The sequence below is a fragment of the Artibeus jamaicensis genome, unplaced genomic scaffold (assembly GCF_021234435.1).
Source record: "Artibeus jamaicensis isolate MK-2021 breed Jamaican fruit bat unplaced genomic scaffold, CSHL_Jam_final contig_414, whole genome shotgun sequence".
Classification (NCBI taxonomy): Eukaryota; Metazoa; Chordata; class Mammalia; order Chiroptera; family Phyllostomidae; genus Artibeus; species Artibeus jamaicensis.
This window is the reverse complement of record NW_026521822.1, coordinates 4,323,906-4,340,444: the sequence shown is the minus strand read 5'-3', so window position 1 is coordinate 4,340,444 and position 16,539 is coordinate 4,323,906. Positions and strand designations below refer to the sequence as shown.

At 35.9% G+C, this 16,539-nt stretch overlaps 1 protein-coding gene across 1 annotated transcript in view; it reads right to left on the bottom strand.

Moving 5' to 3' along the window:
* Positions 1-16,539, bottom strand: part of ENOX1 (ecto-NOX disulfide-thiol exchanger 1) — a 700,008-nt gene that overhangs the window by 504,424 nt on the left and 179,045 nt on the right. The window lies entirely within an intron of this gene.

The following is a 16,539-nucleotide window of genomic DNA, read 5'->3' as shown; positions in this document are numbered from 1 at the left end:
AGGGGAATGCCTATCTCTTCTCTACCGGCTGCTACTGTAAATATCATAGAATACTCTCCTGCTGTAATAAACCAGTTTGAATCCCATTCCAACTGATCACACACACACAAAAAAAGAATAGGTGGAAGCAGTGAACACCAGGATACCCAAAGAAAGAGGAAACCAAACAACAAAGGAACCACCAAAAGATAACAACAGAGGAAGGTGAAGGAGGGAGTAGAAACCATGCAAACCTCTACCCAAGACCTACCTGGAAATGCAACTAAAGAGTGGAGAAACTTCCCAGGGCAAACAACTGAACAAGAGCAAAACAGAGTCTTAAAAACTCTGTATATGCAGAAGAACTAGCTTCAACACAACCCGCCCTCACCAGCAGAGCAAATTAAAATGGGTAGGGACAGAGAGACCATCAGTTCACCAGCTGGCGGGAAGAACCCACAACAAAAGACCCAGAAACAACAAAAAACCAAAGACAAATTCAGAGCCAACATTAAGGACAGCCCAAGAACAATGATTTGGGGAGATCAAGGAGACTACACCACTGAATCTCGCAGGTATTATACCACAGAAGTGCACACCACAAATCCAGGAAGCCAGAAGTAATCAATTTAAGAAACTGAAGCCAACAAGAAGAGTCTCACAAACAATGGGAATACAAAAACAACAACTACCCAATGTAAGGAAAGGAAGAAGCCTCAGAAAAAAAAAAAGCTAATGAAATAGAGGCAAGTCAGCTATCAGATATTGAATTCAAAGCACTGGTTATCAGGAAGTTCAAAGAGCTCACAATGAGCTATCAGAAACTACAGGGGAGCTACAATGAACTCACTGCAAACTATATCAACATGAAAAAGGAAATAGAAACTATCAGCAAGGGTCAAGAAGAAATGAAGAATACAATTTCGGACCGGAAGAACACAGTACAAGGTATCAAAAGTAGAACTGATGAAGCAGAAGATTGGATCAGCGAGTTGGAGGACAAAGTAGAAAGAAATGCCAAGAAAGAGCAAGAAAAGGAAAAGAAGCTCAGAAAGAATGAAGAGGGATTAAGAGAAATACAAGAAAATATGAAACGCAATCATATCCAAATAATAGAGATATAAGGAGAAGAAGAAGAACAAGGGATAGAAAATTTATTTGAAAAAGTAATGATAGAAAACTTACCTAATTTGATGAGAGAAACAGTTACACAAATCCAGGAAACACAGAGAGTCTCAATCAAGAGGAACCCAAAGAGACCCACTTCAAGGCACATCATCATTAAGTTGACAAAATTTCAAGACAAAGAGAGAACTTTAAAGGCAGCAAGGGAGAAAAAGGAAGTCCCAATGAGGGAGTCCCAATAAGGTTAGGAACTGACTTTTCAATGGAAACACTCCAAGGAAGAAGAGAATGGCAACAAAAATATTCCAAATAATGAGAACCAGAGGCCTTCAACCAAGGTTACTTTACCCAGCAAGGCTCTCAATCAAGATAGAAGCCCAAATAAAGAGCTTCCAAGACAAAAGAAGTCTGAAAGAATACACCTCCACCAACAAGCTTTGCAAGAAATACTAAAAGGTCTGCTTTAAGGAAAGGAAGGAAAAGAGAGAGAAAGGTATAAAAATGACAATGAATGAGAAGCTCAGATGTAAAAATGACAATGAATAAGTACCTATCAATAATATCCTTAAACATAAATGGACTAAATGCTCCAATCAAAAGACACACAATAGCTGAATGGATAAGAAAGCATGACCCACACATTTGCTGCCTACAAGAGACCCACATCGGGACAAAAGATCATCACAGACTAAAAGTGAGGGGCTGGAAACAAATTTTCCAAGCAAATGGACAGGAAAAAAAAAGCTGGGGTAGCAATACTCATATCAGACGAAATAGAGTTCAAAAGAAAAAAAAGCCATAAAGAGAGTCCCAGAAGGTCACTTCATAATACTCAAGGGAAGAATCCACCAAGAGGACATAAACATTGTAAATATATATGCACCCAACATAGGAGCACCCAAATATATAAAGAAAATCTTAGAGGACTTCAAGAAAGATATTGACAGCAACACAATTACAGTAGGGGATTTTAACACCCCACTGTCAAAAATGGACAGATCTTCCAAACAAAAAATCAACAAAGATATTGTGGCATTGAACAATGTCCTAGATGAAATGGACTTAACTGATATATATATATAGAACTCTTCATCCCAAAGAAGCTACATACACATTCTTTTCAAATGCACATGGAACATTTTCAAAGATAAACCACATGATAGGACACAAAATGAGCCTCAACAAATTCAAGAAAATTGAAATCATCCCAAGCATATTCTCCAACCACAAGGGACCGAAACGGGAAGCCAACCCCAAGAGAAAAGACCCAAAACATTCAAAATCATGGAGATTGAATAGCATGCTATTAAACAATGAAAGGGTCAAGAATGAAATTAAGAAAAAAATCAAAAAGTTTCTAAAAACAAATGAAAACGAACTCACAACAAGCCCAAACTTATGGGACACAGCAAAGGCAGTCCTGTGAGGGAAGTTTATAGCAATACAGGCTTACCTAAAAAGAATAGAAACATTTTAAACAAACAACCTAACCCTATGCCTGCAAGAACTCAAGGAACAACAACAAAGACAGCCCAGAGAGAGTAGAAGGAAAGAAATAACCAAGATCACAGCAGATTTAAATGACATAAAGACTAAAAGTACAATTCTAAAAATCAATGAATCCAGAAACTGTTTTTTTAAACAGATAAACAAAATAGACAAGACTTTAAGCAGGCTCATCACGAAAAGGAGAGAACCCAAATAAACACAATCAGAAATGAAAGGAGAAGGATTACAACTGACCCCCCAAAAATACAAAGGATTGTAAGAAATTATTATTAAGAATTGTATTCCAAAAAATTTGAAAACTTAGGTGAAATGGAAAAATTTCTAGAAAAATATAATCTTCCAAAACTCAATGAAGAAGAAGCAGAAAACACGAATAGAACAATAACAGCAGGTGAAATTGAAGCAGTAACCAAAAATCTCCTGATTTTTGTGCTCCTGAAGCACAAAAGTCCTAGACCAGATGGTTTCACAAGAGAATTCTACAAAGCATTTAAGGAAGACCTAACTCCTATTCTTCACAGGCTATTCCAAAAAATTCAAATGATGGAAGAATCCCAAACTCTTTTTATGAAGCTACTATCATCCTAATCCCAAAACCAGATAAAGATACAACAAAGAAAGAAAACTTCAGGCCAATATCGCTGATGAACATAGATGCTAAAATCCTCAACAAAAATTGGCAAACTGCATCCAACAATACATTAAAAAGATCATCCACCATGACCAAGTGGGATTCATCCCAGGGATGCAAGGATGGTGCAATATTTGCAAATCAGTAAATATATTATATCACATAAACAAAAGCAAAGACAAAAATCATATGATCATATCAATAGGTGTGGAAAAAGCTTTTGATAAGGTACAACACCCATTTATGATAAAAACACTCAGAAAAGTGGGAATAGAGGGAGCATTCCTCAACATAATAAAGGCCATATATGAGACACCTACAGCCAACATCATACTCAATGGGCAAAAACTAAAATATTTTCCACTAAGATCAGGAACAAGACAAGGATGTCCACTTTCACCACTTCTATTCAACACAGTATTGGAAGTTTTAGCCACAGCAATCTGACAAGAAAAGGAAAAAAAAAAAAGGCATCCAAATTGGAAAGGAGGAAACAAAACTGTCACTGTTTGCAGATGACATGATAGTGTACATGGAAAATCCTATAGACTCTACCCAAAAACTGCTCAACCTAATAAATGAATTTAGCAAAACAGCAGGTTATAATGTCAATATCCAGAAATCAAAGGCATTTTTGTATACCAACAATGAAACAGCAGAAGCAGAAATCAAGAAAAAAATCTCATTCGATATAGAAAAAAAAATATCTAGGAATAAACCTCACCAGGGATGTAAAAGACCTGTATGCAAAAAACTACATAACACTAAGGAAAGAAATCAAGGAAGACATAAACAAATGGAAACATATACCTTGTTCATGGATTGGAAGAATTAATATCATCAAAATGTCCATACTACCCAAAGCAATTTACAGATTCAATCCAATACCTATTAAAGCACCAATGGCACACTTCACAAATATAGAACAAACACTTCAAAAATTTATATGGAACCATAAATGACCCTGAATAGCAGCTGCAATTTTGAGAAAGAAGAACAAAGTAGGAGGGATCACGATACCTGATACCAAATTGTATTACAAGGCCACTGTAATCAAAACAGCCTGATACTGGCATAAAAACGTGCACACAGACCAATGGAACAGAACAGAGAGTCCAGAAAGAAACCCAAATCTCTATGGCCAATTAATATTCAATGAAGGGGGCAGCAACAAAATGGACTAATAATAGCCTCTTCAACAAATGGTGTTGGGAGAACTGGACAGCTACGTGCAAAAAAAAAAAAAACGAAACTCGAGCACCAACTTACACCATACACAAAAGTAAATTCAATGTGGATAAAAGACTTAAATATAACCTGTGACACCATTAAAGTCCTAGAGGAGAACATTGGCAAGAAAATTTCAGATATTTCACGCAGCAACTCTTTTACTGATTTCCCCCCAGAGCAAAGGAATAAAGGAAAGAATAAACAAATGGGATCTCATCAAAATTAAAAGCTTCTGCATGACTAAAGAAAACAGTATTACAATAAAAAGAAATCCAACTGTATGGGAAAACACATTTGCCAATACCTCAGATAAGGGTTTAATCTCCAAAATATACAAAAAACTTATACAACTCCACTCTAAGAAGACAAGCAACCCAATTAAAAAGTGGGCGAAGGACTTGAACAAACATTTCTCCAAGAAGGACATACAGAAGATCCTGGGACACATGAAAAGATGCTCAATATCACTAGCTATCAGAGAGATGCAAATGAAAACCACAATGAGATACAACTTTACACCAGTCAGAATGTCCATCATAAACAAAGCAACAAACAAGTGTTGGAGAGGTTGTGGAGAAGAGGGGATCCTATCCATTGTTGGTGGGATTACAGACTGGTACAACCACTGTGGAAAACAGTATGGAATTTTCTAAAAACACTAAAAATGGACCTGCCTTTTGATCCAGCAATTCCACTGCTTGGATTATATCCTAAGAACCCTAAAACACCAATCTAAAGAACCTATGCACCCCAATGTTCATAGCAGCACAATTTGCAATAGCCAAGAGCTGGAAGCAACCTAGGTGCCCTTCAGTAAATGAATGAATAAAAAAATTATGGTACATATACACAATGTAATTCTATGCAGCAGAGAGAAAGAAGGAGCTTCTACCCTTTGCAACAGCATGGATGGAACTGGAAAGTATTATGCTGAGTGAAATAAGCCAGGCATTGAAAGACAAATACCATATGATCTTACCTTTAACAGGAAGATAAACAACAAAACAAATAAGCAAGCAAAATAAAAACAAAGACACTGAAATAGAGAACAGGTTGACAGTGACCAGAGGGGAGAGAGGAGGGAATTTCAGGGGAAAGGGGGGAAGGATTTACAGGAACTAGTATAAAGGACACATGGACAACAACAAAGGGGGGTGGAAATGGGAGGGAGGTAGGGAGCACTGGGGGTGCTGAGATGGGAGTAAAAAACAGAAAAGTGTACTTGAACAATAATTAAATACATTTTTTAAAAAACCAAAATCATAAGCATGTAATGCTGTAACATAATAACATCACACTCAAGTACATCATGTGACATTTTAGGGAAAATGTTCAAATTAAAAGTATAAATTATTACACCCATATTATTATCCTCCCAAGCACACTCAGGCAGGCATTACTTCTGGCAGACCCTGTATACTGTGGACATTAAACCCTTGTCTGATGTATCATTGGCAAATATACTCTCCCATGCAGTCAGTTCCCTTTTCATGTTGATGATGGTTTCTTTAGATATTCAGAAGCTTTTTTAATTTGATGAGTCCCATTTATTTATTTATTTTTTTCTTTATTTCCCTTGCCTTAGCAGGGATGTCCAAACTTTTGATGTATCTGGGCAACACTGGAAGAAGTGTTGTCTTCGGCCACACAACAAACACTAATGAAAACTGATGAGCAAAAAAAGATTTTAATAAATTTACAATTTTGTGTTGGGCTGCATTCATAGCCATACCAGGCCACAAGTGGCCGGCAGACCACAGGTTGGACACTTAGGGGATATATCAGTAAACTATTGCTATGTAAGATATCTGAAATTTTACTGCATATGTTTTTCTCTAGGATATTTATGGTGTCATGACCTGTACTTAAGTCTTTACTCCATTTTGAGTTTATTCTGATATATGGTGTAAGATGGTGGTCTAGATTCATTTCTTTGCACATACCTGCCCAGATCTCCTAACACAATTTATTGAAGACATTGTCTTTACTCCATTGCCAAGAGCCTCCTTTGTGAAATATTAATTGACCATAAAGGTGTGGGTTTACTTCTGGGTTCTCTGTTCTATTCCATTGATCTATGTGTCTGTTCTTATGCTAGTACCAGACTGTTTTGATTACAGTGGCCTTGTAGTACAGTTTGATGTCAGGTATTGTGATCCCTCTAACTTTGTTCTTTCTCAGAATTGCTGAGAATATTTGGGTCTTTTTGGTTCCATATAAATTTTTACAATATTTGTCCTAGATTTTGAAATATGTCACTGGTATCTCAATAGGAATTGCATTGAATCTATAGATTGCTTTGGATAGTTTGGACATATTAAAGATGTTAATTAATTTTTCCAATCCATGAACATGGTATGTATTCCCACTTATTTGTATCTTCCTTAATGTTACTTCAGTGTCCTAAAGTTTTCCAAATACAGGTTTTTTACCTCCTTGGTTAAATTTTATTCTTATGTACTTTATTTTCTTTGTTGCAATAATAAATGGAATTGTTTTCTTAGTTTCTCTTCCTGATAGTTCATTATGAGTATATAAAAATGCTGTTGATTTCTGAATATTGATTTTATATCCCACTACTTTGCCAAATTCATTTACTAGGTCTGCCAAATTCATTTATTAGGTCAACTAGTTTTTTGGTAAAGTGAGATTTATTCCAGAGGTTCAAGAATTTATTGTTTCACAAATCAGTAAATGTGATACATCACATAAACAAAATGAAAGACAAAAATCGCATGAGCATCTCAATAGATGCAGAAAAAGCATTTAATAAAATCCAGCATGCATTTATGATAAAAACACTCAGCAAAGTGGGAATAGACAGAGCATACCTCAACATAATAAGAGCCATATATAAGAAATCTTTAAAGGTGTTTCCCTTAAGATCAGGAACAAGATAGGTGTGTTTGCTTTTACCACTCTTAGTCAACATAGACCTGGATGTCCTAGCCACAGTGATCAGACAAGAAGAAATAAAAGGCATGCAAACTGGAAAGAACGAAGTAAAACTATCATTATTTGCTGACAACATGATACTGTACATAGAAAATCCTATAGGCTCCTCCATTTCTCATTTTTTTGAGGAAGCTCCATACTATTTTTAACAGTATGTTGAAACAGTATCTTGCAACAGTGGCTGCACCTGTCTGCATTCCCACCGGCAGTGCATGAGGGTTCCCTTTCCCCCGTCCTCGCCAGCACTTGCTGTTTGTTAACTTACTGATAATAGCCATTTTGATAGGTGTAAGATAATACCTCACTGTGGTTTTAATTTGCATCTCTCTGATGATTAGTGATAGTGAGCATTTTTTCATATGTCTATTGACTATCTGTATGTCCTCTTTGGAGAAGTGTCTGTTCGGGCCTTCACCCATTTTTAATTGGGCTATTTGCCGTCTTAGCATTGAGTAGTATAAGTTGTTTATATATTTTAGAAATGAATCCTTTATCAGATGTATCATAGGCAAATATTTTACCCCATTTAGTGGGTCTCCTTTGCATTTTGTTGATGGTAAAACATAAATTATTTGTCTCTGGAATTTTCCATTTAGTATTTTTGTACTGCAATTGTTGACAGGTAACTGAAACCACAGAAAGTAAAATGCAGATGAAAGTGGACTACTGTATTAGTTTTTGACATTTAAAATATCTTAAGTCAGTGATTTGAGTCTCTTGAAAAAACATGTTGCAGCATATAATTTAGATTATTTCAACAGAGCCAGTTCAATCTTGGATCATTATTTCTAATGCATTCTGGCAATGCTTCTTTTGCAAAGCCACTCTGCACAATAGTGCTAGCAACAATAGAATGTTATACTTAACAATAATTATTTGTACAGTTTTCAAAACAAGTAAACCTCTCAGCAGTTGGGAGCTTTGCCCAGAGGCCTGGGCTTGTCCCTGGCATGGTAACTAGCTCTTCTTCATGAGTTCCAGGAATGTCACACTGCTTTCCAGCCTGCTAATGCACTGGCCTCATAAACAGATTCCCTAAATTCTCCCCAAGTTTCTAATATTACATTCAGAGACAACACTTTCTTTTTTGTGAATCCTTCAGGGTTTTTTTTCAGTAATTTATATCCTATCAATCACTATCAATAGTCATCTCCATGTATGAATGTTAATACTACATTATTAAATCATTCTCGATAATTTGTTTTATAGGGAGAGTTGAGGAAGGGTAATTTTTTAGAAGGCAGCCAAAGGAAAACCATTTCAGCTAATCTGGAGCTGTCCTCTGGGAAGCAGTCATGCACATTACTGCTGGAAGGACAAAGTAGATCTCACAGTGACCAGCACATTTACCTGTAGCAGAACATGTTATAAAAGAAAACGCAGATGTGCCCTGCATGGATTACACTCATATACTTGTGAGTCAATAATTTTAGAGCATTGTACTTAAGAAACAATGTTCTTTTGGATTATTTAGAAAGAACTGGAAGGAATTGGATTATCACTGACACATAGTTCTTTTTTTTTCCTCATATATGGCCTTTATTATATTGAGGAATGCTCCCTCTATTCCCACTTTTTTAAAAATTTTATTTAGTTATTTTTCAAGTACAGTTTTTTGTCTATTTTTCCCATCCCAGCCTCCCCCGCCCCTTGCTCCCCACCTCCCTCCCATTTCCACCTCCCTTAGTTCTCGTCCCTGTGTCCCTCCTATTTGTTCCTCCAAATCCCTCCCCCATTTTCCCCTTAACTTCCCTTCCTTCTCCCCTCTGGTCACTATCCCCTTGTTCTCTATTTCAGTGTCTTTGGGTTTTTTTTGTTTTTTTTTTCTGCTTGCTTGTTTGTTTTGTTGTTTAGCTTCCTGTTAAAGGTTCTAAATGGATAGAAATAAGATCTTTTTGTTTGTCACCAACTATAAAGAACAAATGTTCTTTTTCTTTCCTTCTTTTTTTTTCCTTGCCAAAAGCTTAGAAATAGAATCATGGGCACTTTCCAAAAGAATAAAAAGAAAGCAAACTTTATGACTTTGGGAGAGTTTTACCCAATAATTCCCTCTAAAGTAGATTGAAAAATCAGTGCTTTCAGAGGAACTTGTTATAAAAAAATACTGGCCAATTAATTACCATAAGTTATCTTTATTTTTTGTCATTAATACTTCCATGACACATTTCCACACATAAATCAGTAGGGTTTTTTATCTATATCTCCATGATAGCCCCATATTTTCCCCATAAATATATTACAATAAATTTCATTTCCCATCATCTATCACTCATTTACTCACTTCATAAATATCCTCAATAATTGCTTACATAATATCCCCATAAATTGCTTACTCAATTTGTAGTTGCAAAGAAATATTAAGCTTTACATTTTTAATAAATATTTCTGAACAATAAAAGCTATTCTCATATAATCTCACCTATAAGTGGAACCTAATCAACAAAACACACAATCAAGCAAAATATGACCAGAGACACCAAAATGAAGAACAAACTAACAGTAAACAGAGGGGAGGGGAGAGGGGATAATGGGGGAAAAAGAGAAAGAGTCATCAAGGAACATGTAGAAAGGACCCATGGAGAAAGCCACAGGAGGGTAAGATCAAGGATGGTAAGTGTGGATGGGTGAGGTAGGGAATGTAGTGGGGGAAAAATGGAGACAACCATACTTAAAAAACAATTAAAAAACGTAAAACCAAATTAGTTTTTTTGAGTAAAAAATCAGTACGCTAAAACATTTTCTAAATGATAATAAAAATGTACACTACTTAATAACAATAAAATACTATCTTAACTATATTATGAATTAGTGTTGATAAGTAGTTGATAATTAAAATATTTATCTTAATGAATTTTATTGTTTGCAAGATCATATACAAAAACTCATTATATTAATACAGTCAAAAATTGCTTCTCAGACTTCTGGTCAAGATAAAGCTGTAGGTAAAAACATGGCTCACCTCTTTATACAACCACAGCAAAATTACAACTAAAATACAGAACAACCATCACTGAGAACCATTAGAAAAACTGGGCTGTATGACAGTCTGACGACTAAAGAATTAAGAAACCACATTTATCTGGCCAGGCTGGAGATGCAGAGATGTGGAACTGGCTGATCTCAAACCCATGTGTATCAGGTATAAAATAGATGGATAACTTAGAAGCAAGGGATTCCATGATCACATCAGACCACCCAGTCCAGGGTTCTGGTGCTAGGAATATAAGACCCCATGACTTCTGGCTATAAAAACCAGTGGGGGTTGGGTCAGCAAAAGAAACTTTGGGATTCTTAGGCCCCTCCTCTTAAAGGGCCTGTAATAGACTTTAGATTTACTCAGCCTCACGCCATCTGAGCTCCAGCATAGGGCAGCAGTTTAAAAGGCACCAGTGGCATATGGGGAGGAAATTAAGTGTCTGTCATCATGGTGAGAGATGGGGAAAGCTTTCTCCCAGTCAGGACTACAGACAGTGGCTTTTGTATCTTTTCTGAGCCTTCCCACATGCAGAGCCATGGTCTGTCAGCTCTAAATTTCACAGTGGGGTGAAATTCACTCTAATATATTTATATTATATGTCTGAATATCTGAACCATATCTGAATCTCCATCAACCTGGCTCACACAGTAAGCCCTGACCTGATGATTATCTAAGGGTCTGCCCTATCCAACTTACTGGCCTCCCAAGCAACGCTCCCAACCTGTTAGCAGTGTTGTTTTTTTTTTTTCATATGAAGGGCTAGACTAGGCACAGGCCTCAGATTTTCCTAAATCCATTCAAATAAGCAACAGCTTAGCCCAGCCCCCCATACTTCTCACTAAGTGGCCCCAGGCCTGACATTAGCAGCATCCATCTGCACACCATTTTATAGATCATGCCAAGGGGCCCCAGACAGAACACAGGTGGAAGATGACCTTGGCCTGCACCACCCAGGAAACTTCAGAGCTTGTGCACTCAGCAGTTACAGAGCATGTCATGGCACTACCCAACTACCTCCAAAAGCCATGGAGAGAGGTGGTTGCTGGTTGGGACCATAGCCCATCATACCAGTTGTCTAGACTGGCTAAATCCCTCCTATTGACCTGCTGACAGCAAACAAGACTTGTGTACAAGAAAAGGGAGTACTCAGCCTACATGGAGGGAAGACCTCAAGTACTCAGTGTGGGAGACAGGAGTGGCTATGCCACTGGACCCTACAGGACACCTACTACTTTAGGCCATGCTACCAAGACAAGGAGTCAAAGTAGCTCTATTTAATGCATAGAAACAAACACAGGGAGGCTGCCACAATGAGGAGACAAAAAAGTGTGGCTAGAATGAAAGAACAAAACTCCAGAAAAAGACTAAACAACATAGAGATAAGCAATCTATCGGATGCAGAGTTTAAAACATTGGTTACAAGGATGCTCAAGGAATTCAGTGGGTACTTCAACAGCATAAAAAATACCCAGACAGAAATGAAGGATATACTAATAAAGAACAATTTACAGAGAATCAACAGTGGAGTAGATAAAGCCAAGAATCAAATCAATGCATTGGAATATAAGGAAGAAAAAGATATTCAATCAGTACAGCAAAGTCAAAGTTTAAAGATAAAGAAAATCTTAAAAGCAGCAAGAGAAAATCAGATAATTACTAACAAAGGCATTCCCATAAGAATGTCAGCTGATTTCTCAAAAGAAACTTTGCAGGTTAGAAGGTATTGGCAACAAATATTCAAAGTGATAAAAAACAAGGACCTACAACCTAGATTACTCTATCCAGCAAAGTTATACTTTGGAATAGAAGGGCAGATAAAGTACTTCCCAAGCAAGATAAAGCTAAAGGAGTTAATCATCACCAAACCATTATTACATGAAATGTCAAAGGGACTTATTGAAGAAAAAGAAGATCAAAACTATGAACATTAAAATGGCAATAAATGCATAACTATCAACAATTGAATCTAAAAAAGTAAACTAAGGAAAGAAGAAGAAAAGAGAGAATCATAGATATGGAGAACACTGTGATGGTAGACAGTGAAGAGGGGGATTTGGAGGAATGGGGGAAAAGGTGAGGGATTAAAAAGTCCTAATTGGTAGTTACAAGAATAGGCAGGAGGGTGCTTGCTTCGGCAGCACATATACTAAAAAAAGAATAGGCAGGAGGATGTTAAGAGCAAGTATAGGATATGAAATTGCCAAAGACTCATATGCATGACTCATGGACATGAACAAAGGAGGAATCACTGGAGGGAGTGGGGGGTGATGGATGGAGAGGGGCAGAGGGGGGAAATTGGGACAATTGTAATAGCATAATCAATTTTAGAAAGTAATACAAATAGCTAAAAATATTAGTTCTCAAAGTTCATCATATTCATCCCAGTCAAAAATAGATTCTCAGAAGTCCATAATATTTATACAGTTAAATATGGTTCAGCCTGCTAATGGATACAGTTTTTTTTAATGATGAAAATGTAAGTGGAACCTAATCAACAACACAAACAAATGAGCAAAAAAGAATCAAAAACATCAAAATAAAGAACAAACTGACCGTGATCAAAGGGGAGGCAGGTAATGAGGGAAAGAAGGGGACCATGTACAAGGGACCTAGGCACAAGGACAATGGGGCAGGGATTATGTTTGGGAGCAGGGGATGGACAGGACAGGGGAGAGCAACAGGGGGAAAATGGGGACAATTGTAACTGAACAACAATAAAAAAATAAATTAAAAAAGAAAATGTTCTAAAATTAGATTGTGATAATGATTATATAATTCTGTATATATATTAAAACCCCACTGAACTATATACTTTAAATAGATAAACTTTATGCTATGCAAAATACATGTCATTAAAGATATTTTTAAAATAGGTAAATTAAGTTCTTTAGATTCTATATTTCCATCTGTACCTTCCCCCCCCTTCTCCTTCTCCCACTCCCCTGTTGCTAGGGTGTGCAGGGTGGAGGGGAATGAAGGGGGGAAATAGAACTGTAATGGCATAATCAATAAAATATATTTAAAAAAAAGAAGTACAAATATGAAGTTACGGAGTAGCCATGGGGATGTAAAGTACAGTGTGGGAAATGGAGCAGCCAAAGAACCTATGCATGACCCATGGACATGAATAGTGGTGAGGGGATTATCTGAGGGATTGGAGGGTGCTGGGTGGAGGGGACAAAGGGGGGAAAATTGGGACAACTGTAATAGTATAATCAATAAAATACAATTTTTTAAGAAAAAAAATAAAATAGGTAAATCAATTAAATTAAGAGTTGGTTTCTTGAAAAAATAAAAACAAACCTTTAGATAGACTAAGATAAAAAGAGAAGAGTCAAGTAAAAAATATTAGAAAAGGAAGAGAAGATATTACAACTGATGCCACAGAAATAAAAAGGATTATAAGAGATTTCTATGAACAATCATGCCAAGAATTTGGATAACCTAGTAAAGATAAGTTCCTCAAAATATACAGTCTAACAAGACTGATTCATGAAGAAGTAGTATATCTGAACAGACCTACAATGAACAAGGATATTGAAATAATAACCAAAATAACTCAACAAAGAAAAGCCCAGGATCAGACCGCTTCAATGGTATATTCTATCAAACTTTTAAATAAGAATTATGCAAGTCCTTCTTAAAATCTTCCAGAAAACTGATGAGGAGAGACATTTCCAAACTCATTTGATGAGGAGAACATTTCCCTGATGACAAAGCTAGGCAAAAATAATCTATCAAGAAAAGAAAACTACCAGTCAATATCTCTGATAAATAAAGGTATAAAAAATCCTCAAAAAATTTTTAAAAACTGAATTCAACAGCACATTAAAATGGTCAAATAACTAAATAAAATTAAAAAAATGGTCATATCCCATGACCAAGTGGGATTTATCCCTGAAATGCAAGAATAATACAACATATGAAAAGCCAATCAATGCAATATACACATTAATAAAATGAGACATGAAAATCCCAATAGGTGCAAAAGAAGCATTTGACCAAAATTTAACACTCTTTCATGCTTAAAACAAACAAATTGCTCATTAAGCTAGAGACAGGAGAAAATAACTTAATATAATAAAAACCATATGTGAAAAGCCCACACAGCTAAGTTCACACTCAATTGTGAAAAACTAAAAACTTTTCCTCTAAGATTAGGAACAAGATTAGGATACCCCTTCTATTCAACACATTACTGAAAGTACACTAGTCTGAGCAGTTGGGGGAAATAAAAGGTATCTAAACCAGAAAAAAAGAAATAAAGTATCTCTGTTTACCTATGACATGATCTTATATGTAGAAAACACTAAAGATTCTACATATTTAAAAAACAAACTATTAGAACTAATAAATATATTCAGCAAAGTTGTGAGGCACCAAATCAATATACAAAAATCAGTTTTATTTATATTGTATATACTAATAACACACAAACCAAAAAGGAAATTAAGAAAGCAAACCAATTTACAATAGCCTGAAAAAGAATAAAGTGCTTAGAAGTAAATATAATCAAGGAGGTGAAAGACATACATTGAAAACTACAAAACAATGATGAAAAAAATAAAAGAACATACAAATAAATGAAAAAGCATAATGGATAGAAAGACTTAGTATTATTAAAATGTCCATACTGCTAAAATCAATCCACAGATTCAATGCAACCCCTATCAAAATCCTTATGATATTTTTACAAAAATAGAAAAAAATTCTAAAATTTATACGCAACCACAAAGGACTAAAAAAATCTTGTGAAAGAAAAACAAAGTTGTTTTGTTTATGATGGTCATTTTAATTTATGTGAAGTGATATCTCATTGTGGTTTTAATTGACAAGTGCTGAATTCAACCTAAGTTCCCATCAGTAAATAAGTAGATCAAAAAACTATGGTATATTTACACAATGGAATACTACACAGTCGAAAGAACGAGGAGCTCCTCCCCTTTGCAACAGCATGGATGGAACTGGAGAGCATTATGCTAAGTGAAATAAGTCAGTCAGTGAAAGACAAATAACATATGCTCTCACCTCTGAGTGGAACCTAATCAACAAAACAAACAAGCAAGTAAAATATAACCAGATATATTGAAATAAAGAACAAACTTACAGTAGCCATAGGGGAGAAGGGAAGGGGTAACGGGAAAGAAGGGGAAGTATCATCAAGGAAGATGTATGTAGGTCCCATGCACAAAGCCAAACAGGAGATAGGATTGATGGTGGGAGGTGGGGTTGGGTGGGGCAGGGGAAAGTGGTGGCAGAAAAATGGAGACAACTGTACTTGAACAACAATAAGAAAAGAAAAAGGAAAAAAAGTAAAACAAAGTTGAAGGCCTCATTGTTTCTGACCTCAAAACATATTATAAAACTACAATAATCAAAATAGTATGATATTGGTATAAAGACAGACATATAGACCAATGGAACAGAATAGAAATCCCTAAATTAAACCCACACATACACACTCAAATGATGTTTGACCGGGATGCCAAGACCATGTAATGGGGAAAGACTATTCTTTCTCTTCAGCAAGTGGTGCTGGGAAAACTGAAGGTCCACATGCAAAAGAATGAAATTGGTCCCCTATCTTATTCCATTTACAAAAATTAACTCACAATAGATTACAGACTTAATTATAAAATCCAAAACTATAAAACTCATAGGGGAGAACTTTATAACATTGGGCTTGGCAATGATTATTTGGATATAACAAAAGCACAAATAGATAAGTAGAACTACGTCAAACTAAAAGATTTCTACACAGTAAATGAAATAGTCAACAGAGTGACAAGGTGACCTACAGAATGAGACAAAATATCTGTGAACCATATACCTAATAAGGAGGTAATATCCATAACCTATGCGAAATTCCTACAACTCAATAACAAAAAACAAAAAACAAAACAGCACAGAAAACCCAACCAATAATTTCATTAAGAAACAGATGAAGGACTTAAACAGACATTTTTCCAAACATGATATGCAAATGGCCAACAGGTATAAGAAAAGATACTCAAAATCACTAATCATCAGAAAATGTAAATCAAAACCACAATAAAGTACATAACTTCACATCTGTTAGGATGGCCACTACTAAAAAAGGGAAAAACAGAAAATAAATGTTGGTGAAGATGTG